The 25,876-nt window shown below is 42.8% G+C and overlaps 1 protein-coding gene across 7 annotated transcripts in view; it reads right to left on the bottom strand.

The window, feature by feature from the left end:
* Positions 1-25,876, bottom strand: part of ELMO1 (engulfment and cell motility 1) — a 487,164-nt gene that overhangs the window by 411,600 nt on the left and 49,688 nt on the right. Inside the window, exon 1 of one of the 7 annotated variants that reach the window (XM_088476022.1) lies at positions 757-843. The exons of the other annotated variants lie outside the window; for them this stretch is intronic. The gene's annotated coding sequence lies outside the window, so the exon portion shown is untranslated. Of the gene's footprint in view, positions 1-756; positions 844-25,876 lie in introns of those variants that run through there. 7 annotated transcript variants of the gene reach the window in all.

Raw genomic sequence — 25,876 nt, 5'->3', positions numbered from 1 at the left:
GTTCTGCAATAGGAGTGGAGGTGTGGAATTCCAGGTTTTCACATTTACACTGACTAAGCTGGAATAATCACTGGAGCACAGGAAGGGTATAAAACTCTCACACACCTGATGCTCCTTGCTCCTGATGCAGGATAAGCTAGCCAGGCGACAGGCCTGGGGTGGTGGTTAGCATTTTCTGTTATGTGCCTGTGTGTATCCAGGCCTATGCTCATGTATGCTAAGGTACAGTGTTTGCTGCAATTAAAAGCAACTGCTTAACCAAGTACCTGCCTGTCTGGAGTCCTCATTTCTATACCCAGTGTTACAAATTTTTTATATATATATATATATATATATATATATACACATACATATATATATATATATATATATATATACATACATATATATATAACAAGCTGTTACCTTTAGCTTGTGCTTCACAGTAAGCCAAATTCCAACCTAGAAACCTAAATCTTTTACATAAGCTGCTCCTCTCTTCAAAACCCCCGTTAGAAGGGTTACCTCAAAACACCAACAAATTTGAGATAGGGCACTAGCGTTATCTGTAACACCTTAATTTAGTTATACATATCTTAATTCATTCAATAAATGACATTCAATCCTTTTCAAAAAGAAGGATAAAGTTCTATCTGGAACTTAATTGATTACATGTATTGGTATCTTCTCCATTTCTTCTTTATAGCAAAGCTTGGAGCAACCTTCACAAAACTATTTTCTTATTGGAAAAGACCCCCTGGATCCAAGAGTACTTACCACTGAATCTCCAGTGTTTTCTGAATTGTATCAGATATGTAAATGAATAGAATATTCCTTCTCTTTTAATGGTTTTTCCTTTTGGGTTTTTACTGTGAACAAACCCTCACACCAAGAGACACCCAAAGAAACAAATCAGTATACCATTACTAGTATTAATATTTTATTATGATATAAAATACTATTTATTTATTTTTTTTAGGTATATATCATACGAAGTTACAGAGACGAGCACCATTTGTGGGTAAGAAACAAATATTACCCCACCTTACACTTCAGTGGTTCACATCAGTGGGGACCCCAAAAAATGTGCTCAATTAAAGTAACCCAACGCGTTTCGTATGGATAAGGACTTCTTCAGGGTTAACACTTGCAATTGCACCACACCGAGCAAATGGTAAGGATTCACTGAAATCCACACCACTTTTCTCTCAAAAAACAATACCTGGACCATAAAATCATTCATCCAGCTTCATATTTTTATAAATATATATTAGGGGTGAGCGGATTCGGTTCTACTCGGTTCCGTTCGGATAAAAAAAAACAAATCTTATTGGCTATCCAAAACTCGTGACAGCTGATACCCAATAAGATTCGGTTTTTAAATCCGAACGGAACCGAATCCGCTCACCCCTAATATATATACACACACGCACATATATTATATATATATATATATATATATATATACACACACACACACATATTTTTTTGTATGTTACAGTTAAGTGTGCCATTTGCATTCTTGTGTTGCTTACAAATTGTGTTCCTGTACATTACTATACATGTATGCAATAATAACATTCTTTCTAGCAGTTTATATGCACACCCTAAATACTTAATAGCCTACAAAATAGTAAAAAGGGATATGTAGGATATGTAACATAAAAAGAGCAAAAGGAAACTTCAACGAAGAAGTGAATTCTGACCTGGTTCACTCCCTCCGGCTTCAATAATGGATTTAATAGAATATTAGGTCTAAGGAGGTCCCACAGATCTCTTATAGGTCAAAAAGTACTCGGTTACTAAAAACATACAACTACACATAAGCTTTTTTGCAAACATCATGCCAGGCCTGTGTACTTGTTGATTTCTTCCAAATATAATTGCTTTATTTAAAACAAATACTAAAACAAGAAAATGTTTGGAGATCTCTGCATCTTGGAATTACTATCCATCATCCTTTGAAGCGCATCATCATATATAGGATTAATAAAATTTATCCCAGTTGAAGACTGCTCCCCCCCTTTAATAAGTATCTTAAAACCTTTAACCCAGTGGTTCCCAAACTTTTTTGAATCACGGCGCCCTATCAGCATTGTGTTCACGGCACCCCTAAGCCAAAAGTTTGATATTGAGAAATTCAGAAAAAGTTCAGAAAATTGTGCTCATCTGTCATCCTTAGGTTCAGTTATGTGGTGATGGACAATTTTGCACTTATGTTTGTCCACATATTTACATTACATTGACCATAACAATTTGATTTGGTGCTGGACCACCAACCTGAGGCACCCCTGCAAGTGTCCCAAGGCGCCCCAAGGTGCAACGGCGCACAGTTTGGGAACCGGCCTAACCAAATAAATAACACATGACAACTGGAGTTGGCATTTAAAAAATTGATCATATTTATTTTTTATATCTAATTTACTTATTAAATTGTTAACATTGTTGTGGACAAAGAGAACAGAAAACAAACTAAGACAATAACTGGCATACAACAACCCAATCATTGGTGTTCAACTCTCCCCGATCCACAAAGCATGTCCTGACCGAATTAAATTTGCCGGTTAGGATAATAATGGCCTAATACAGAGGTTCCCTGTTCCCATTACAGTCCATAATTTAAGGATATCCATGCTTGAGCACAGGTGCTCAATTTACCTCAGTAAATTTGATTTAACCATCTAGACTCAAGCATTGATATCCTTAAAACCTGGGCTGTAATTGTGCAGTTTTGGAACTTCGGGCCTAATGAATCATAATTTGTGGAGAGTATGTGGATGTAGAAAAAATGTAATTCATCAAGTTCCAAAAAAAAACCCCTTTTTTCTTTTTTTCAGACCTTGGTGATGTTCCTGTACACCATTCTAAGATGGCGTACAGCCCCGGAATGTCTTCACAAGATGCCGTTTACACAGCAGCTTGTGCAGCAGAGGGATCTTTTCATATCCATCCTCACTGTGTTCTGGCTACCTGCGGCTGCCAGCTCTACCGCCGTACCTTCACATGGCTTTACTTCCCAAAAAAAAAAAAAAAAGTTTTGCAGCGCCAAGCCCCATCAGCCCGGCTCAAAGCCAGGGGGGCGCGATCAGTGTGATCGCTCCCCCCCACAGGCATAGGAGACTGCTGTGGCTGCTGCTCAGCAGCCACGAGCAGTCTCCCGCTGCAGCTCAGCACACGCTGTGCGCTGGGCTGCTGTGAAGGATGGGGGGGGTGTGGTGCCAGACTTGGGCCCCCGCTGGGCCCCTCAGAAACCCGGGCAATCTGTACCCGCTCCCCCCCCTCTCGGCACCCATGCGTGTCCGCCCCGTTTCCAGGATTGGCCAGCCAAGAGATTGGGTGAACATATGTAGTCTTCTGGGCTCGCAAGCCGGCCAGCCTGAGTAAGCTGAGGCTTACTCAGCTGTACAGTCGCCCGGCGCAGTCCACCATCGTGACCATCTACCACATATGGTCGTGATAGTGATCCCAGCCTGCGACCTCCATCGCAGTGCTGGAAACGCAAATGCAACAGGGGGTGTCGCACACCTCCTGCTGCATTTGCATTACTGCATGGATCGCAATTGCAAAACTGCCTTCGTGCTGCTTTGCAATTGCGATCCTTGCTGAAACAGGCCCAGAGTCCTCAAATTAAATAATTATTTTGATGATTACTCTTACCTCTATGAGCACCGCTGCTATTCCCTCTTGGATTATTTGTAGGCAATCCAGGACCAGCATCATCTAACACCACACCGGACCAGACCATCCCTCCCCTAAACATTGCCTACCAGACACTTTCCTGACAGCTGAAAAACATCAAACCTTGTGCTTTACAAATCACTTCCTTTGAAAGCAACAGAACACTCTGAATGCACTGGCTCAATAGTTGCAGAAAGATCTGCGCTGGAACCACTAGGAGTTTCAGACTTTCTGATACTCCCCTGACCTTAAGCCAGAGTTGTCTACCCTCCCAATTTTCGCGGGAGTCTCCCGAATAAAGGTGGGAGCTCCCGCTGCCCCGTAAAGTAGGTTGAACATTCCCTTTGCCCTGTCTAAAAATCCAGACTGGGCATGCGCGAGTCCAGAGGTAAAGGGGGCGGGGCCTGAGCTTAAGACGCAGGGGCGTACTCACCGGGTGCAGGGAGGCAGGAGTGTGGCTGCTGCTGGCCCGGAGGTCTCCTGGGCACACCTTCCCCTGCTCACACACTGCTGCTGGGAGAGACTGAAGCTCCCAGCATTCCCTGGCCAGCCTGTTATGACAGAGGACGGAGGGGGGGAGGAGCCGACGTCGGAGGACACTGAAGAAAGAGGAGCTGCCTGAGACTGTTAGAGTGTTAGAGCTCACTGCAGCTCCTGTCTAATGTATAACTCATGTCAGTGCCGTGGGGGAGGGAGGGGGATCTATTACTGTGTGTTTGTAGTAATGTGATGTATGTGTGTGTGTGACTGTGTGTGGGGGGGTGAAATCTTCATATGATGTGTGTGAGAGACTGTGTGTGTGAATCTATTCATGGGATGTGTGTGAGACTGTCTGTGTGTGACTGTGCATGAGACTGCGTGTGTGTGACTGAATCTATTCATGGGATGTGTGTGTGAGACTGTGTGGGTGAGACTGTGTATGAATCTATTCATGTGATGTGTGTGCATGAATCTATTCATGGGATGTGTCTGTGTGAGACAGTGTGCGTGTGTGCCTGTGTACATACCTCCCAAATGTCCCGCATTTAGTGGGACAGTCCCGTTTTTCTGGGACTGTTCCCCTGTCCCGCGGTGGGGGGGAAGTTGGGGGAAGCATACATGTTGCTCTGCTATGCAGAGCAGCGTTTATGTAGAGCTAGAATAGACGCTGTGCGCATGCGCACAGCATCTATTCAGAGAACGGGGGGGAAGCCCGGGGGCTGCCCAGCATCTCCGAGATGCTGGGCATGTCCCATTAGTGATGTACACGGGGGGGCGTGTCATCAGACCACGCCCCCTTTACGGTTAGGCCACGTCCCCTTTTCGGGCGCGCAGGTCCCGACTCCAAACAAATGTTGGGAGGTATGTGTGTATGCGACTGTGTGTGTATATGAATCTATTCATGTGATGTGTGTGTGAATCTATTCATATAAATGAATATGTGGGTCTGGGGGGGATTCTATAACTGTCAATATGGCAGGGTAGAGATGTATTAATGTCAGTGGGGGAGCTAGAGCGTCAACTTATAGGAATATATATACGCCCATAGGTGGAGTTAGACACGCCCTTTGGGTGGAGCAGACCACGCCCCCACAACGGCACGTCGCATTCTGCAGCCATCTACAATCTCCCTCAAAGTCATTTTCAAAAGTAGGCAAGTATGCCTTAAGCATGCACAAGAACTGAGTGTTCACTTGCGGCCTAAAATACCCCACCTCATTGTAAAGAGATAATCAATGTTATTCACTTCACCTATCAGTGATAGATACAAGATACATTTATACATACTGTACATCTGCAGGGGGATAGATGTGTGTGCGTGTGCGTGTATATACACATACATACAAACAAGTAGCCGGTACTAAACATTCAAGCAAATGCCCTGTTGCCCTCCTAGGCATTCACAAACAACCAACCAAATGCAACAAAAAAGGAAAAAGGCGGCACTCACAGGTCTTGTAGAATTAGAATGATTCTGACAACTGTCAAATCTTGTTTGACTTTTCAGTCGTTATGACTTTTATCAATGTTCTTGATAAAATTATTAGCGAAACGTCGAACAAGATTTGACACAGTTGTCAGTGATTCTTATTCTACAAGACCTGAGTGCCGCCTTTTTCCCTTTTTGTTATACATTGTATATGTATGTATATACACACACATTTTATATTATATATACACACACAGACTACCGTTCAAAAGTTTGAGGTCACTTAGAAATTTCCTTATTTTTTAAAGAAAAGCACTGGTTTTTTTTCAATGAAGATAGCATTACATTAATCGGAAATACACTCTATACATTGTTAATGTGGTAAATGACTATACTAGCTGCACACATCTGGTTTTTAAAGGAATATCTACATAGGTGTATAGAGGCCCATTTCCAGCAACCATCACTCCAGTGTTCTAATGGTGCATTGTGTTTGCTACGTGCGTTAGAAGACTAATGGATGATTAGAAAACCCTTGAAGGCCCTTGTGCAATTATGTTAGCACAGTTGAAAACGGTTTGCTCGTTAGAGAAGCTATATAACTGGCCTTCCTTTGAGCTAGTTGAGTATCTGGAGCATCACATTTCTGGGTTCGATTATACTCTCAACATGGCCAGAAAAAGAGAACTTTCATGCGAAACTCGACAGTCTATTCTTGTTCTTAGAAATGAAGGCTATTCCATTCGAGAAATTGCCATGAAACTGAACATTTCCTACAACGGTGTGTACTACTCCCTTCAGAGAACAGCACAATCAGGCTTTAAACAGAGTAGAAAGACAAGTGGGAGGCCCCGGTGCACAGCTGTGCAAGAAGACATGTACATTAGAGACTCTAGTTTGAGAAATAGATGCCTCACAAGTCCTCAACTGGCAGCTTTATTAAATAGTACCAGCAAAACGCCAGTGTCAACTTCTACAGTGAAGAGGCGACTACTGGATGCTGGCCTTCTAGGCAGAGTGGCAAAGAAAAAGCCATATCTGAGACCGGCCAATAAAAGGAAAAGATTAATATGGGCAAAAGGACACAGACATTGGACAGAGGAAGATTGGAAAAAAGTGTTGTGGACAGACGAATCAAAGTTTGAGGTGTTTGGATCACACAGAAGAACATTTGTGAGACGCAGAACAAGTGAAAAGATGCTGGAAGAGTGCCTGACGCCATCTGTCAAGCATGGTGGAGGTAATGTGATGGTCTGGAGCTGCTTTGGTGCTGGTAAAGTGGGAGATTTGTACAAGGTAAAAGGGATTTTGAATAAAGAAGGCTATCACTCCATTTTGCAACGCCATGCCATACCCTGTGGACAGCGCTTGATTGGAGCCATTTTCCACCTCAAACAGGACAATGAAACAAAGCACACCTCCAAATTATGCAAGAACTATTTAGGGAAGAAGCAGGCAGCTGGTATTCTGTCTGTAATGGAGTGGCCAGCGGAGTCACCAGATCTCAACCCCATTGAGCTGTTGTGGGAGCAGCTTGACCGTATGGTACGCAAGAGGTGCCCATCAAGCCATTCCAATTTGTGGGAGGTGCTTCAGGAAGTGTGGGGTGAAATTTCTTCAGATTACCTCAACAAATTAACAGCTATAATGCCAAAGGTCTGCAATGCTGTAATTGCTGCAAAAGGAGCATTCTTTGACGAAAGCAAAGTTAGAATGACAAAATTTTTATTTCTAATTTAACATCATTTAATCTAACCTTGCCAATGTCTTGACTATATGTTCTATTCATTTTGAAACTCATTTGATAAATGTCAGTTTTGATGTCAAAAACAAAATTGGGTGGCCCCAAACTTTTGAACGGCAGTACAATATATATATATATATATATATATATATATATATATATATATATATATATATATATATATATATATATATATACATACACACGCACACGCACATTATATATATATATATATATATATATGACAGTTTTTTTCACATGTCCTTGAAACGTCAACCTCTACATGTGTGTTGACTACCTTTTTCAATACACTGAATTTATTGAATCAGAGCAGTGCCACATATACATATATATATATATATATATATATATATATATATATATATATATATATACACATATATACACATATACATTATTTTTTATGGAAGGCCTTTGGTGTTCACTGTTTGCTGGTCTTTTAAATCAAGGAAAATTCATCTATTTCAGTGTTGGCTAACCTTGACACTCCAGTTGTTGTGGAACTATATATCCCAGCATGCCCTGCCACAGTTTTAGCATGCCCTAATAGCAAAACTGTAGCAGTGCATGCTGGGTTATGTAGTTCCATAACAGCTGGAGTGTCAAGGTTAGCCAACACTGATCTATTTAATTAGTCTCAACACAACAAATTATCATATTACAATGCAACAGCTATTTAAGATTTCAAAGTTTCTGAACAATAAAGCAGCACCATAGATTTGAAGCTGTAAACGGTTAGGATAGTGATTTTAATTTGTATGGTTTTCAGATGAAGCCATTACTGGCAAGTGAATAGGGTTATCATTGGATATGGTTTTCAGCCAACAAAGCACAGCATAATACTTAATCCAAACCTGTGACATCTTAAAACATAGTGCTGACTGTTCAAACCCACAAATACCAAAGTCCCAAGATACTGAGCGAACATTTCTAAAATGTTCCTGTTCTGTTAACTGCTTCAGTGTCCCACATTTCTTGCAGTTAAATACAGCATTATTGTCTGTGCTGCAGTCTATGGAGAAAGATAGATTAAGAAAATTAATAACTCAAGATGCAGATATAAATCCTTTGAATAAAGGCAAGTCGCTGTATCGACATTGGATAGCACTCTAAAAAAAACCTGCATTTACTATGCATCATTTTTGACAACCATTTTACATAAGACATCGTTACCCATCAGATTTCAAACATGCATACAGCAGCAGATTCAAGGGCAAACCCGCCGTCTATCTGCTGTGGAGGTGTAGCACTGCACATACAGGTTGAGTCCCATATCCAAAATGCTTGGGACCAGAGGTATTTTTGATATCGGAATATTCCGTATTTTGGAATATTTGCATATCATAATGAAATATCTTGAGAATGGGTCCCTAATATACACACAGAATGCATTTATGTGTTATATACACATTATACACACAGCCTGCGGGTAAATTTATACAATATTTCAATAATTTTGTGGCTCAAACAAAATTTGTGTACAAACATGGAATTCATTTATGTTTCATATACACCTTATACACACACAGCCTGAAGGTAATATTATACAATATTTTTAGTAATTTTGTGCCTTAGACAAAGTTTTTGTACTTTGAATCATCAAAAAGCAAAAGGTTTAATTATCTCAGTCATGCTAAAAAAAAATCCGTATTTCGGAATATTTGGATATGGGAGACTATGGGAGACTCAACCTGTATCACGATCTGTGCAGACAGGGGCATCTTAACAGAAGAGGGGGCCTGTGTGCACTCCCTGTGCGGGGCCCCCTCCTCTCTTCGCGGTGGCCGGCAGCTGACTGATGCGGCTGGCCAGCCATCAGAGCATTGGTAGACTCCGGGCACTAGAGTGTGCCCGGTGTCTACTGCACATGCGCAGAACACTGGAAAGATGGCCACGGCGCCAATTTTCCGGTGTTCTAAGCAACGCTGAGACCCGCCGCGGGACCACGGACTGGTAAGTTTCAAATAATGTGGTTGCAGGGTGTGCGGTGCCCCCCTGGACCCGGGGGCCCGTGTGCCCCGCACACACTGCACCCATTATAGATACGCCACTGTATGCAGACATTGTTAGGTTAAAATGTAACAAAAAAAAAAAAAAAGGAGTTCAGCTAAAAAGCTTAACGCCCCCATCAAATCAGTAACCAACCCCGGACCTATGGGCCTGGGCTGGTATTGGAACCAGCCGGGAGAACACAGCATGGGGTCCCCTTGCATAACTGCAATTAGCCCCAAACTGGGATCCCTCAGAAAGTTGAGACACAAAAATAAAATGGTAATGACATTCAACCATTTGTTCACAGACACTGGAAAACAGAAAAAAATGGTCAAACTGGTTAAATTCGGCTGATTTAACCAATTTGACTGAACAATCGATTTTGTCCATTTTCCAGTGTTTGGGACCATATGGCTGAATGTCATTTGCTCACATACATTACCAGGTTTTCATTCCAACCAGCCAGATTGGACAGGTGGCTGACATATAATTGTATAGTTTATGCCCAGCATTAGCCTGCACAGCATTGTTGCCTACCTTTAATTTCTCCTCCCCAGGAGATGTCCGGAGAGGAGAAGCAAGTGAGCTGTGACAGGGGTGGAGCCTTATGGTTCGAGTCATTAAGCCCCGCCCCCTTGACGGTAAATTACCACGATTGGCGCACATTTACATAGGGGGTGGGGCTAAATGATATGATTCATTATGAATTGCATCATTAAGCTATGCCCCCTACACGGGTACCCGCGATCGCCGTGGAAATTCTCCCCATTCTGCCCACTTTTACTAGGAAATCGGTAGCCTCCCGGGAAAACCGGGAGGGTAGGCATGTATGCTGCACAGTTCATACTGATCTGTGCAGTGCTTTCATCCCACCCACGAAGGCAGAGCTGCTTCAGGGAGGAATAGGAAGTAGATAGGAAGGGATTTATATGCCAAACAAAACATGTGAGATCAGACATTTCCGTGATCATGACAAATTGCCTCAATATGACACCTAGATTTGGCACGCCTCAATTTGACACTGAACTCCCAACTTTGGGTGTATTCGGTTTTCAACAAAACCGAACCGCTCATCTCTAATTAAAGCAGACATAAAGGTATACTTAATAGCGATGAAAACATAGCATAGAACAACAAATTAGCATACATCAGCTTTCCATAACATGATAGTCAGAATCATTGATAAAAATATGCATTGAATCATTAGCGGAGTTCCAGGAACACAGAGTTTGCATTTCTGGATATAGGGGAAAGAAGGGAAAGGGGGGACATGATAGAAACTTTAAAATATATCAATGGTTCTAACAAGATACAGAAGGGAAACATTCTTCAAAAGGAAGAGTAATCACGAGGACATGCACTTAGACTGGAGGGCGGTAGGGTCAAAGGAAATTTCAGAAAAATTATTTCAGAAAGGGTAGTGGATAAGTAGAATAGCCTCCCATCAGAGGTGGTAAAGGCTGATACAGTGGAGGAATTTAAACATGCTTGGGATAGGCAGAAGAATATCCTTACAAAAGAACTAAGGATCAAATAGGGTTGAGGAAGACTAGATGTGACAAATGGTTCTTTTCTGTTATCGAATTCTATGTTTCTAAGGCCCCTATGTCCTACAATCCGCATATAAAATGTTGTAGTAGTGCGAAATTTTTGACTACATTAGCATTGTGAATTTAGGAGATGTCACTTCGATGTACTAACATCCACAAGCTCTGTCCCTGTGAATCCTCTGTGTACACTTCTCATGGTATTTTTCTCATAAAATACCATGTGGTGTCGCCGGGATTTAACAAGGAGATCATTCACCAAACTCAGGACCCAAGGCAGCCATCCAGGATCGAGCTATACATACTTTTAGCCACCAATAACATACTATAGGCATGAGAATGGATTGTGAATCACTGAGAGAAAAAAATTAGATAAATTACCTTAACCTAGAATCTCTGAACGAGAGGACAGTGCCATAAAAGGTGCCACAGGATCTATGTCATTTAGGGCACACATAAGTAGTACGGCTGCCAAATTTCATTAGTCTCTCATGGGTAAGATAAGTTCAATGTGATAAAAATAACTGAATTTTCTGAAACTTATAGATGTAGTGGATATGGGTGGGCCATAGACCAAAAATCATCTATGGGGCCCACGTCAGACTCCAAGTACAGTCTAAGGAGAGTTTCATTTCTTTGGGGTGCCAATGGAGTAATTCAATTGTTGCTCCATTTGGGCACCCATGCATACCCAAAAGCACGGGGTTTATCCACATATAGCAGCTAACCATGTCTAAAGTCCTGCTTTGGGCACCCAAACAGATGACTTTTCACACATCTCTGCTCAACACCTCAGGAGGCTACGAGCAGAAATGTATTACCCACTACTATGCGTGCCCGACAAGAGCACAAATTCAATTGCACCGGGGGGTGCTCTATTAGTATAGGCGCCTTATAAAAAAAATTGATTCGCCCCCTAAGAGTCAGCAGGTCTATTGAATGACGGGTAGATAGCATATACGTAGTGGTAAAAACAGGAAAGGGCTTTATGAGAACCAAGTGAGGAGATGCATTTTCTTAGTGGGGATTCCTGCATGAGTGGAGGACCATCTAAGAGCTGAGCTGCCAGTGCATGCCAGAGCTGCAAGTGCCTAGAAAACTAGGTAGACTGTAGCTTATATTCAAAGTAAACAAAGTTGACCAAATTATTTTAATACTGTACTTTGAGAGCCCCGACAGGAACCAAGCATTCCACAATGGAGTGTCCAGGTCTAAGCCATGAAAGTGTAACAGCCTGACAACTATATTCCAAATCTTAACCACCTGTGAGATCAGAGTGGGCACTGATCATAACTCCTTACTACTTAACAAAGTCTGAAGAGGTGTGTGGCCAGGGGCTGCCTGGGAAAGTAGCAAAAAAGTTATCCTATAGCCAAGGCTGCAAATTTGCTACAAAGTAATAAAATCTGAAATGGGGCAAGGCTAGGCCTCTAAATTTTCTGGAACTGGTAACAACATTAAGCTGAATATGGGCCCTTCGATACATCCAGACCAGAGAGAAACAATACTGTCCAGTTTATGAAAAAAGGGGGGAAAAAAAACAGAATTGTTGAAATATATATAAAAATTTGGGCTGGATCACCATTTTAATTAGGTCAACTCGGTCAGTGAGCGTGTGGGGTAACTTACACCATGAACGTGAGTTCTCTCTATGATAGCAGAGTTGTGACTGGATATTAAGGGTAATGTAGTCTCGAGTTGTGTTAAGTAATCCATATGCCCAAATATTTCAACCCAACGTAAAGGTAGAACCAGCAATGGGGACGTAGGGCAGTGACCTCTAAGAGGGAATGTAGGATTCATCCCAGTTTTGGTGAAGCCAGAGTACATACCGAATTCAGTCATTTCTGAAGGACAATGGGCTGGTCATCTGCATATAACCCTACTGTATCAGTGCTGCTGCTAAGCCCTAGTCCCTCAATACCAGGAAGAGCAGAGGTTCTCAAACGTAGTCCTCAAGGCTCTCCAACAGTTCAGGCATTAGAGATATCCATGGTTAAGCAGAGGTGGTTAAATCAAACTGACTGAGGTATTAAGTCACCTGTGCTCAACCATGGATATCTCTAATAGCTGAACTGTTGCGGAGCCTTAATGACCATGTTTGGGAAACTTTGGTCTAAGGCAAAGGCAAAAAAGGGCTTTGACTTATGGGATGTAGTTACCATCCCGACGGTCGGGATACCGCTACTCAGAATACCGATGCTGGAATCCCGACACCAGAATCCTGACAGTAAGTATTGGTGTTAGGGGGAGAGTTAGGTTCAGGGCGAGGGTTAGGCTGCAGGGGGTGATTAGGCTGCAGAGGAGGAGGAGGAGGGTTAGGGTTTGGCTGCAGGGGAGGAGAGTTAAGGGTTAGGTATAGAACACAAGCCTAGTTGGGTCGGAATTCTGACTGTTGGGGTGCCACTGTCGGTATTCTGACAGCCGGGATCCCGTACCCAACCTTTGACTTATATCCAGGTTTCTATTAAAAATATAAATTTTTTGGCAGAGCACATTTTTGTGTACAGAAGGTTACTGTAGCTGCACTGTCAAATGCTTTAGGCAGACAGCATAGGTGCATTTGGAGAATACTTTTGGGTCTACACTTTATGACAACCTTTATTGTCTAACTTGTATCACACATACAAAAACTATTTAAATGCTGTGTTTTCAGATTTATGCAATGTAAACACATATCAAGGTGACTGCCAGAACTTCACTTGTGTATGACTAAAAGTCACTTTTCATGCACAAAAATCAAGATAATAACTGACACTTAGTGGTGTGTTTCATATAAGAAGCTTATTAGTGTGAAAGAAGTATTGTCTGCATTGTTGAACTAAACACTAACCAGGAGAAAAAAATATATATTTTGTACACATTTTCAAGTTTGTATCAGGCATATACACACACACACAGACACGACACAGGCAAAACACCAACCAAGCACAATACAATATCGTCCTTTGTCAATTGAATGTTTCTCTGTTGATCCAACTAACAAGATCTGACAGCATTGGTCATCCCGAATAAATTCCGTGGCACTGACGGTGTTATGCAAATCACTGAATCCATTGTGAACAGCAGCAGCATTATATTATTCATCAGTTCTATGTGCACATGCATGTTTCTAGGTACTGATCAATTCAATTACCAAACAATAGTCACTGTATACCCGTTCAAAATTCAGGTAAAACAGAATTATTTTTTATATAGTATATATTATTATCTCTTTATAACTGTATTATTCTGTAATTTAACTCTTGTAATTCCCCAGTATTTTGTGGATCAAAACTAATGTTACATATTTGGCTTCAATAATGCTAATTCTACATTCTACACATGGATTTGTGTGCAACTTCCTACAATAATGGTAGTGATAGCAAGAAAACGGGCAAATATTTTTACACTGTATATAGCCGATATCTTGTAAAAGGAAGTGGGGTATGTTCTTGATTAGATGGCTCTGTATTCATACACTTTTCTTATGAAAATTAGGTAATAGGAGAAGTTTTCTTCAACAACCATAGCCAAAGCGAACGTCCGCTTTCATTTCTGCTCCCAGATAACCAATAAATGCTGTAAGACTACTAAACATTCCGACAAATAAGAGTTATGGTAACACATACCTTTGTTAAATCTTTTTCTTCGAGGTTCAAAGGGACCACAGGAACTACCTTGGGGATATGTGGTTTGGTAGGAAACCCGGCACCAAACAGTCAACTATTTCTGGTCCCAGGATGCACTGGATCCTCCCCCATATATACCCCGCCTCCGGCCTCAGGTACTCAGTTTTGTAAACAAGCCCATTGGCAGGAGAATGAAAGTGGAGAAGGAAATACACATTACACTAAAAACACTCATACAATAAAGAGGGAATCAGTACAAGAAGGTACAGATCCCACTGAAGCCAGGTGCGTCAGGGAGGGTGCCCTGTTGACCCTATGGACCACGTAAAAAAAAAAAAAAAGAGTGAACAAAAGGTATGTTATACCATAACTCTTATTTTCTTCTTCATGGTCCAAAGGAACTATCTTGGGGATGTCCTAAAGCAGTTCCCTTAAGGTTGGGGACGCTCCTGAACAGACAGGAGGATCCGCCCAAAGGAAGCATCCTGGGAGGCAAAAGTATCAAATCCAAAGAATTTGTTAGAAGGTATGGACAGAAGTCCAAGTGGCTGCCTTGCACAGTTGTTCAGCCGAGGCGCCATGCCTAACCGCCCACGAAGGTCCTACAGATTGAGTTGAATGTGCTGTCACCCTGCTAGGAACAGGGAGATCAGCCTGCATATAGGCTTGAGAAATAGTCATATGCAGCCACCGAGCCACAGTCTGTTTATTAGCTGGCCAACCACGTTTGTGAAAGTCATATAAAACAAAGAGTGCCTATGATTTCGTGATGGAGTTAGAACGATCCATGTAGATACAAAGGGCTCAAACCACATCCAATGAAGTTTTCACAGGCAGAAAGGTCTGAAGACCTGAAAACCGGTACAACAATTTCTTAATTTATATGAAAACAGGATACCACTTTTGGAAGGTAGCCTCCCCGTGTACGCAGGACTGCTCTATTCTGGTGGAAGATCAAATATGGGGGGGGCGACAGAAAAGTGCTGCCAAATCAGAGACTCTGTGAGCTGAGGAAATAGCGAGAAAAAAAAAGTGTCTTCGCTGTCAACCACTTGAAGTCCACTGTATTCAAAGAGCCTATAGAGCCATGAGAACCAAAGACAAATTCCACGGTGCCACTGGAGCAACAAAAAGGTGGCTGCAGATGGAGAGAGAGCATAAATCTGTACTCTCAATGTGGCCAGGTGGAGACCAAGGTATAATCCAGCCTGGAGAAAAGCGAGACCCTAAAAATCTTAAGATCAAATTTTCTATGGGAACATCATAGAAAAAAGGAATGCCAAATTCTGTAATGTTTGCGGCAAGAAAGCCTTCCTCTGTCCGCATCTATCGTATGAATCACAGAATTAGTAAACCCTTTGGTTCTTAAAATGGAAGACTCAAGAGTCAAGTCGTCAAAGATAGATGAGGTAGGTCTGGATGTAGACAGGGACCCTGCACTAGCAAATCCAGTCATAGTGTGAGCAGAGTATCTATGGAGAGACATCAGGTCGGTGAACTAGTGGCGCCTGGGCCAAGCCGGAGCTTTTAGAATCAACCTGCCGTCCTCTTGTTTGAATTTTCTGAGAATTCTTGGTAGGAGAGAGAATGGAGGAAACAGGTAAGCCAACCTGAAATCCCACCCCACTGTCAGCGCATCCATGAAGGCAGCTGAGGGGTCTCTTGTCCTGGACCCGTACCTGGGGACCTTGTAATTGTGCCATGAGGCCATGAGATCAACCTCTGGTAGTCCCAATTTGTCCACTAGGAGCTGCAAGACCACCGGGTGGAGAGCCAATTCTCCGCCATGTATGTCCTGATGACTGAGGAAGTCTGCTTCCCAGTTGTGGATTCCTGGGATGAAAATTGCAGAAATTTCTGGAAGATGACATTCTGCCCAAGTAAGAATGTTTGCTGCTACCCCGCATGGCTGCCCAACTTCGCGTGCCTCCCTAATGGTTGAGGTAGGCTACCATGGTCACATTGTCGGACTGGATTTGGACAGGCCTGCCTTGAAGGAGGTTTCATGCTAAAACTAATGCCCTATATACTACCCAGAATTCCAATGTATTTATGTGCAAGTGACTTTCCTGAGACATCTACCTTCCCTGGAAAGTGTGATAACTTGTTACCGCGCCCCATCCTTGAAGACTGGAGTCCGTGGTGAGGATTACCCACTTTGGGATCCACAGAGGGCGACCCTTGTCTAGATGAGCCGTCTGAAGCCACCAGGCCAGTGAAGCCGAACCTCTGGGTAGAGAAGAGTCATCTGAGACTATCTACTAATACTGAAAATTCCAACAAGACAGGATCAATAACTGCAAAGGCCTGGAGTGAAACTGGGCGTATTCCACCTTGTTGAAGGTGGAAACCATGGACTCCAGGACCTGCATCGTTGCGTGGACTGATGCTCTTCGATTGTGCAGCAATTTGTGTACCCGCAAATGTAGAGCTGCAATCTTTTCTACTGGTAAAAAGATCTCCTGTACCTGAGAAACCAGGAATGCTCCCAGATGTATCATCCGCTGTGTTGGAAAAAGTGACGACTTTTTTCAATTGACAATCCAGCCGTTCTGCTTTAGGCAGGTCACTGTCAGCTTGAGGTGATGAAGTAATACCTCCTGAGACTGCGCCAATATTATGAGATGAGCAGTCATGACTGCCATAATTTTGGTAAACACCCAAGGGGCTGTGGACAGACAAAAGGGACATGGTAATGTTGCTGACGAACAGCAAAAACTCAGACACACTTGGTAGAATAGTGCAATAGGTACATGCAGACATGCATCCAGCATAACTGACGTAGGGTCTCTATACGGAACTTGGGCTCATGGATGAACCTGTTGAAAGATTTCTGATTCAGAGTAGAGCGATGAGACCCATTTAGCTGCTGAATCAAGTATGTTTAAGCCCAGAATTTTATTTAAAATGGATAATGCATTTAATAACTAAAGTTGCCCTTTTAAATTTGGGGCTTAGACATCCCAAAAAGTGGTAACCTTTATAATGGCCCTCATACATCAGCAAGGGGTGGTGGTAATTCTCAGATCCCCAGAAGTATGGGTCGGTGCATCTGGGGAATCCAATATGTTGGATTTTGCAGATTTGATGATCGGGAAAATCGGGAATTTCTAAATTTCCCAGACAGATCACCGATCTGCGGTTTTGAGCGCTCATTGGCAGATCGGACCAGCGTGAAGGGATATGGGAATTGTGTCACTGATGTATGGACCCCTTAAGCCACCGCTATCAAACTTTTCTGCTGGCTCCAGCGTCGGTGACTTGCAGAGTGACTGGCACACAACCAAAACGACTACCACAGCATTTTGCAGTGCCATGCAATACGCTCTGATCTACGACTAGTTGTTCCAGGATTCATCTTAAAGAAAGATAATATATGGGATGCATGACGTTCTGCACTTGCATTCCGCTGGTCTTCACATGGATACCGATGTTGATAACTCCGGTATGCATGATGATCACTGCAATGGACCGCTCTCGTGGTAAGAGCGTCCCTTTGCAATGGAGAGACGTCCAAGTCTAAGACCCAGAAGGCCCTCCGGCGTACTACTGCGCATGCGCAGAAGGACGCACACGCCGCAAGGGGGGTGCTGGCAGGGATCCTTTTCACAGCACTCTCCCGCTAGAAGCCCATAGGCTTCTATAGGGTAACACCATCAGTATGATGACGTTACCCACCGCAACCGATGCACTCCGGGGCTTGGTGCATATGAGAAATGCGGTCAAACACATTTTCAGGGTTTGACTGCATTTTTCCCCTTGATACATCCTGCCCATTGGCACAAAACAACCTTCAGGCTATATTAGAACCACCATTGAGTAAAAAAAACAAGATTGTAGTCTTCAAAATCATAGATGACCAGTAGAGTCTCCAGAAGAGAAGATTTATCGAAAGAGAGAGATCGAAAGAGAGAGAGAGAGATCGAAAGAGAGAGAGAGAGAGAGATCGAAAGAGAGAGAGAGAGAGATCGAAAGAGAGAGAGAGAGAGATCGAGAGAGAGAGAGAGAGAGATCGAGAGAGAGAGAGAGAGAGATCGAGAGAGAGAGATCGAGAGAGAGAGAGAGATCGAGAGAGAGAGATCGAGAGAGAGAAAGAGAGAGATCGAGAGAGAGAGATCGAGAGAGAGAGAGAGAGAGATCGAGAGAGAGAGATCGAGAGAGAGAAAGAGAGAGATCGAGAGAGAGAGATCGAGAGATCGAGAGAGAGAGATCGAGAGAGAGAGATCGAGAGAGAGAGAGATCGAAAGAGAGAGAGAGATCGAAAGAGAGAGAGAGATCGAAAGAGAGAGAGAGATCGAAAGAGAGAGAGATCGAAAGAGAGAGAGAGATCGAGAGAGATCGAGAGAGATCGAGAGAGATCGAGAGATCGAGAGATCGAGAGAGATCGAGAGATCGAGAGATCGAGAGAGATCGAGAGAGAGAGAGATCGAGAGAGAGAGAGATCGAGAGAGAGAGAGATCGAGAGAGAGAGAGATCGAGAGCGAGAGATCGAGAGCGAGAGATCGAGAGAGAGAGAGATCGAAAGAGAGAGAGATCGAAAGAGAGAGAGAGATCGAAAGAGAGAGAGAGATCGAGAGAGATCGAGAGAGATCGAGAGAGCGAGAGCGAGAGAGAGCGAGAGAGAGATCGAGATCGAGAGAGATCGAGAGAGAGATCGAGAGAGCGAGAGAGAGATCGAGAGAGCGAGAGAGATCGAGAGAGAGATCGAGAGAGAGAGAGATCGAAAGAGAGAGAGATCGAAAGAGAGAGAGAGATCGAAAGAGAGAGAGAGATCGAAAGAGAGAGAGAGATCGAAAGAGAGAGAGAGATCGAGAGAGATCGAGAGAGATCGAGAGAGATCGAGAGCGAGAGATCGAGAGCGAGAGAGATCGAAAGAGAGAGAGAGAGAGAGAGATCGAGAGCGAGAGATCGAGAGCGAGAGAGAGAGAGATCGAGAGAGAGAGAGATCGAAAGAGAGAGAGAGATCGAGAGAGATCGAGAGAGAGAGAGAGAGCGAGAGAGAGCGAGAGAGAGATCGAGATCGAGAGAGATCGAGAGAGAGATCGAGAGAGCGAGAGAGAGATCGAGAGAGCGAGAGAGAGATCGAGAGAGCGAGAGAGAGATCGAGAGAGAGATCGAGAGCGAGATCGAGAGATCGAAAGCGAGAGAGATCGAAAGAGAGAGAGAGATCGAAAGAGAGAGAGAGATCGAAAGAGAGAGAGAGATCGAAAGAGAGAGAGAGATCGAGAGAGAGAGAGCGAGAGAGAGATCGAGAGAGAGATCGAGAGAGAGATCGAGAGAGAGAGATCGAGAGAGAGATCGAAAGCGAGAGAGATCGAAAGAGAGAGAGAGAGAGATCGAAAGAGAGAGAGATCGAAAGAGAGAGAGAGAGAGATCGAAAGAGAGAGAGATCGAAAGAGAGAGAGATCGAAAGAGAGAGAGATCGAAAGAGAGAGAGATCGAAAGAGAGAGAGATCGAAAGAGAGAGAGATCGAAAGAGAGAGAGATCGAAAGAGAGAGAGATCGAAAGAGAGAGAGATCGAAAGAGAGAGAGATCGAAAGAGAGAGAGATCGAAAGAGAGAGAGATCGAAAGAGAGAGAGATCGAAAGAGAGAGAGATCGAAAGAGAGAGAGATCGAGAGAGAGAGAGAGATCGAGAGAGAGAGATCGAGAGCGAGATCGAGAGAGAGAGCGAGATCGAGAGAGAGATCGAGAGCGAGAGAGAGATCGAGAGCGAGAGATCGAGAGAGATCGAAAGAGAGATCGAGAGAGATCGAGAGAGATCGAGAGAGATCGAGAGAGATCGAGAGAGATCGAGAGAGATCGAGAGAGATCGAGAGAGATCGAGAGAGATCGAGAGAGAGAGAGAGAGAGAGAGAGAGAGAGAGCGAGAGAGATCGAGAGAGAGATCGAGAGATCGAGAGAGAGATCGAGAGAGCGAGAGAGAGATCGAGAGAGCGAGAGAGAGATCGAGAGAGCGAGAGAGAGATCGAGAGAGAGATCGAGAGCGAGAGAGAGAGCAAGAGAGAGAGTGAGAGAGAGAGATCGCGAGAGAGATAGAGAGAGAGAGAGATCGAGAGAGAGCGAAAGAGAGAGAGAGATCGAGAGAGAGAGAGATCGAGAGATCGAGAGAGATCGAGAGAGAGCGAAAGAGAGAGAGATCGAAAGAGAGAGCGAGAGCGAGAGAGATCGAAAGAGAGCGAGAGAGATCTAGAGAGATTGAGAGCGAGAGAGAGAGATCGAGAGAGAGAGAGATCGAGAGATCGAGAGAGATCGAGAGAGAGCGAAAGAGAGAGAGATCGAAAGAGAGAGCGAGAGCGAGAGAGATCGAAAGAGAGCGAGAGAGATCTAGAGAGATTGAGAGCGAGAGAGAGAGCGCGAGAGAGAGAGATCGAAAGAGAGATCGAGAGCGAGAGAGATCGAGAGCGAGAGAGATCGAGAGAGAGAGAGATCGAAAGAGAGAGAGATCGAAAGAGAGAGAGATCGAAAGAGAGAGAGATCGAAAGAGAGAGAGATCGAAAGAGAGAGAGAGATCGAAAGAGAGAGAGAGATCGAAAGAGAGAGAGAGATCGAAAGAGAGAGAGAGAGATCGAAAGAGAGAGAGAGAGAGATCGAAAGAGAGAGAGAGAGATCGAAAGAGAGAGAGAGATCGAAAGAGAGAGAGAGATCGAAAGAGAGAGAGAGATCGAAAGAGAGAGAGAGATCGAAAGAGAGAGAGAGATCGAAAGAGAGAGAGAGATCGAAAGAGAGAGAGGTATCGAAAGAGAGAGAGAGATCGAAAGAGAGAGAGAGAGAGAGAGAGAGAGAGAGATAGAAAGAAAGAGATAGAAAGAGAGAGATCGAAAGAGAGAGAGAGAGAGATCGAAAGAGAGAGAGATCGAAAGAGAGAGAGATCGAAAGAGAGAGAGATCGAGAGCGAGAGAGATCGAAAGCGAGAGAGATCGAAAGAGAGAGAGAGAGATCGAAAGAGAGAGAGATCGAAAGAGAGAGAGAGAGAGATCGAAAGAGAGAGAGATCGAAAGAGAGAGAGATCGAAAGAGAGAGAGATCGAAAGAGAGAGAGATCGAAAGAGAGAGAGATCGAAAGAGAGAGAGAGATCGAGAGAGATCGAGAAAGATCAAGAGATCGAGAAAGATCGAGAGAGAGAACGAGAGAGAACGAGAGAGAGAACGAGAGACCGAGAGAGAGAACGAGAGACAGAGAGAGAGAATGAGAGACAGAGAGAGAGAACGAGAGACCGAGAGCGAGAGAGATCGAGAGAGAGACTACAGAAGATGCACAAAGCAACTTATTGCTAAGAGCAACTTCTCCACTTTAAACTTCATCGAGCTGATTTGGGATGAACATAACAAAAAGGGTAAAAGCAAAGAACTTTCCAAACAATATTTAATTTCCATTATACAAATGTTTTGTGCTCAACATTTATATTTGCAAAAGGGGATGCCGGCAGTCAGAATACAGACAGCGACATCCTAACAGTCAGAATCCTGAGAATTAGGCAAGTATCTTACTCCCCTCACGCATCATAACCCTCACCCTAGTGCTTAAACCTAATACTTACCGTCGGGAGGTAAGCGGTCGGATTTCTGGAGCTGGGATTCCAAATGCAAATGTCACACCTAGAATCAACTCCAGACCTTTCACCTGCTTAATTGATAATGAAATAACAAGAGAATAGCCCACACCTGTCCATGAAATAGCTTTTGAGTTGATAGTCCCATTACTTTTGGCCCCTTAAAAAGTGGGAGGCACATATAGAAACCGTTGTAATTCCTACACCGTTCACCTGATTTGGATGTAATTACCCTCAAATTAAATATGAAAGTCTGCAGTTAAAGCACATCTTGTTTGTTTCATTTCAAAGCCATTGTGGTGGTGAATAGAGGCCAAAATATGAAAATGAGTGTGTGTATATATATATATATATATATATATATATAGTGACACAGTTAGGTTAGGGGGTCCCTCTCCTGGGTAGAGGACTCCTTCCTTTCACACACAGCAGCTGGGAAACAGTACTCCAGACTGGATGCAAGTACAAGCTGGTCGGCACCAGTCTTTATTGTGCAATATCAGAAATAACACAAAGAAAACAAACGTAAATCCTAGCCCTGTCGGGGCACTAACTTCACAGGTAGTTCCCTCACTACCAGAACCTGGCAGGGCCTAATGCCCTCACCAGCAACAAAAGCACAGCACAACACTTACAGTTAGGTTTTCAAGTGTCTCTGAGCAAACTCCCTGTCTGCTCTCCCAGGTGAGACAATCAGCCCTCAACACACTAGGCTTATATTGGCCACTCTCAGGTGGAAACCTTAACAAGCCTGTTACCAGGCTGCGAGAACCAAAACCTGGAGTGGCCGTGGGTGGAGCCCTCCCTCTCCTCTCACCCACAACCCCCAGGTCCCAAACCGGCTTTTCAAAAAGCCGAGACTCAAGCCTGCTACACTGCAGACTTTCTCCTGGGGATTTTAAACACATAGGACAGGAATCTGGGATAAATGTCCCTGCCACAGACCACTTTACCAGTGATCCTATCACAATATATATATATATATATATATATATATATATATGTACGGCGCCAATGCTCTTTAACAATGTAGTGAAAGAGTGTAGTGTGTATATTATTCAGGTTTAGCAACTAGGCCTAGAGTGTTAATGCATCAGCTCCAAGTCAACAATGCAATACTAGTGTAAGTGTTTGGAAACAGTGAGGGGGGTGAATTGACAATTGGGCGACTAGTTTGCTACAATACCATGTGTAAATTTACAAATATATAACATTCCGCAAATTATATCAATAATGCATAAATATAATATGTACGGTGAGACAAAGTGCCAGTGCAAAATAAATATATATAAAAAATTAACAATTTATTTTTAGAAACAAAGATAAAAAGCCTTAATAAATTCCAGGCTTTTCCTGAACATACAATATAGGCAACATTTAAAAAAACAGATAAAATCAAGAGGCAATTCATACAGTGATGAGATTAGATGAAGGTAAAACAAATTAATAACAAATATAGCAGAGTAAGAGACAGGTAATTTTTTCCAGAGTTCATGAGCAACAACCCCCAACGTGTTTCGTCCTAAGACTTCATCAAGGGGGTGATGTGTGAGTGGGGTAATCGGGTATTTATACCCCACTGAGAGTTCAACTGAGGTCAGGAGTCCGCATCACTTCCTGTATTTCCAAGGGATAATTTTATTAGTAGAAATCCATATTCTATTAACTAATTTGCTTCTAACTTATATGTTCAGATAACTCACAATAAGTTATGCTACGTTTATAAGATAGTTTAACGTTCTTATTAGGGCCATTTCTGCCCATTCCTATCGTAACTTCCGCCCTCACTAGGCGCGTCAGGTCCGACATATTCCAAATGTGGACACTAATATGCAGAATACCTTATATAAAGCTGTATATTTATATAACATAGGGATTAAATGTAGGAGGGTGTGACCTTGAGACCCTAAAAATAGATTAGATCAGTTCTAGGGACTGGGCGGGATCAGTAATTTATTCCTTAGAACTAAATAATTCTTATTAGTAAGTTCTGATTTGAGGGAGGTATTGCAAGAAAGCATAACTCTAGTTTTCAGATCACTCTTCCAACGTGGTCCTCAAATTCTTCCTCTCCTTTCTGGGAATGTAAAAGACTTACAAACACCTGGGATTCCCAAGATGTCCCCAGTCTTGATACTAATCAGGCCCAACAGGAATTTAGCTACCGATATTCAGTGCTTAAATGAGGTGATATGGTTGTATATTAATTTCCCTTTAGTGTAGGTTGCTTCTTCCAAATCAAGACATGCTGGTTCTTGTATACGAGATTAATCCATCAAGTGGGTATGTTATAGTTCCCTTCTTAAGCTGGCCACACATCTAAAGATTATCTGTCCAACCAGCCAACTAGTTGATTGGTTGGAATGAAATCTGGTAAGGTATGAAAGCAAATGACAATCAGCAATTTGCTCCCAGACAATGGAAAATGGACCAAAACTGTTGTTTGAACAAATTGTTTAGATCAATTTGTTCAAACTTGTCTGAATGACCATTTTCATCTGTTTTCTGGCATTTAGGAGCAAATTGCTGATCATCAGTTACTCCCATCCGTTACCAGATTTTCATTCCAACCAATCAACTAGTTGGATGCAAGTTGGTCTAGTGTGTGGCCAGCTTTAGGCAGTGTTACCCTATTTGATCAAACCTTTTATATTTGCAGCACCAGGTATTCCTAAGAGGTTACCCATCTTAGTACTGACCAGGCCCAGCCATGCTTCCAAGATCAGACGAGATTGGCCATACACATGGTGATATGGCATCAAATACCTTCTATTTCAGTTATTTCAGTTTGAGGTTAACACTGCCAAGTTTTCTACTAAATCTGGTCTTCCCCAAAGGTTGCCCTTTAAGGGTACTGATCAGGCCCATCCATGTATAACCAAAGGGTCCTGGTAATAACATGGAGGCATATTAGTTGATCGGAACTAATCACATCACAGGAAGGGAGCGATCTCATAGTTCTCATTGAATCCTTTGGGTGTCAACATATCCAGTTCAAATATCTAAAACATCTCCCTTCTTGAAAATAGGTTTCCCAAATTTCCTCCTCTCTCGCCCAGAGTCACGTGTTCAATCGCTTTAAAGGTGATGTCTTCAGGGTTGGAGTTATGCTCTATTGAGAAGTGCTTGGAGACAGCATGTCCCTCTACTTTGTTTTTGATGTTCCGAATGTGATCCTGAATCCTCATTTTCAAGGGTCTCTTTGTCTTGCCTACATACTTAAGTCCACAAATACATTCCAACAAATATATGACCGACATGGAGTTGCAGTTCATAAAATTCTTTATAGTATATTCTTTAGATCCATCAAAGTTCATGAAGGTTTTCCTTTAGGGGTGGAGGAATTTGCAGATGTTGCAGTGGCCACACTTGTAACTTCCATTGCATCTCAGGATGTTCGGAGTTGGTTTTTCTTTATCCCTTAGCATACTTGGTGCTAATATGTCTTTCAAGTTTTTAGATTTTCTGTAGACAATCTGTGGTTTGGGTGGCAGGATTTTCTTTAATACTGGGTCCATCAGAAGAATGTTCCAATTTCTATTATAAGATTTTTTGATCTGATTCTCATGACCATTATATGTGTTAATAAAAAGGTACCATCTCCTTTCTCTGAAATTTCTCCGTTTTGTATTTCAGTAGATTGTTTTTTTCTAGAGTTTGAGTTTCTGCATCACTGTCAATATTGTTTCTTCAGGATATTATTTTTCTCTAAACCTATTTGCATATACTTCCAGTTGTTCACTGCAGTTACGTTTAATCATATAGAACTGGGAGTATGGGATGTTCTTTTTCCATTTACCTAAATGACAGCTTTTAAAATGCAGATAGCTGTTGGCATCTACT

Source organism: Taudactylus pleione, unplaced genomic scaffold (genome assembly GCF_031769625.1).
Source record: "Taudactylus pleione unplaced genomic scaffold, aTauple2 ptg000181l, whole genome shotgun sequence".
NCBI lineage: Eukaryota > Metazoa > Chordata > Amphibia > Anura > Myobatrachidae > Taudactylus > Taudactylus pleione.
Note: the sequence above shows the minus strand (reverse complement) of the source record. Positions and strands in the feature narration are given on the sequence as shown.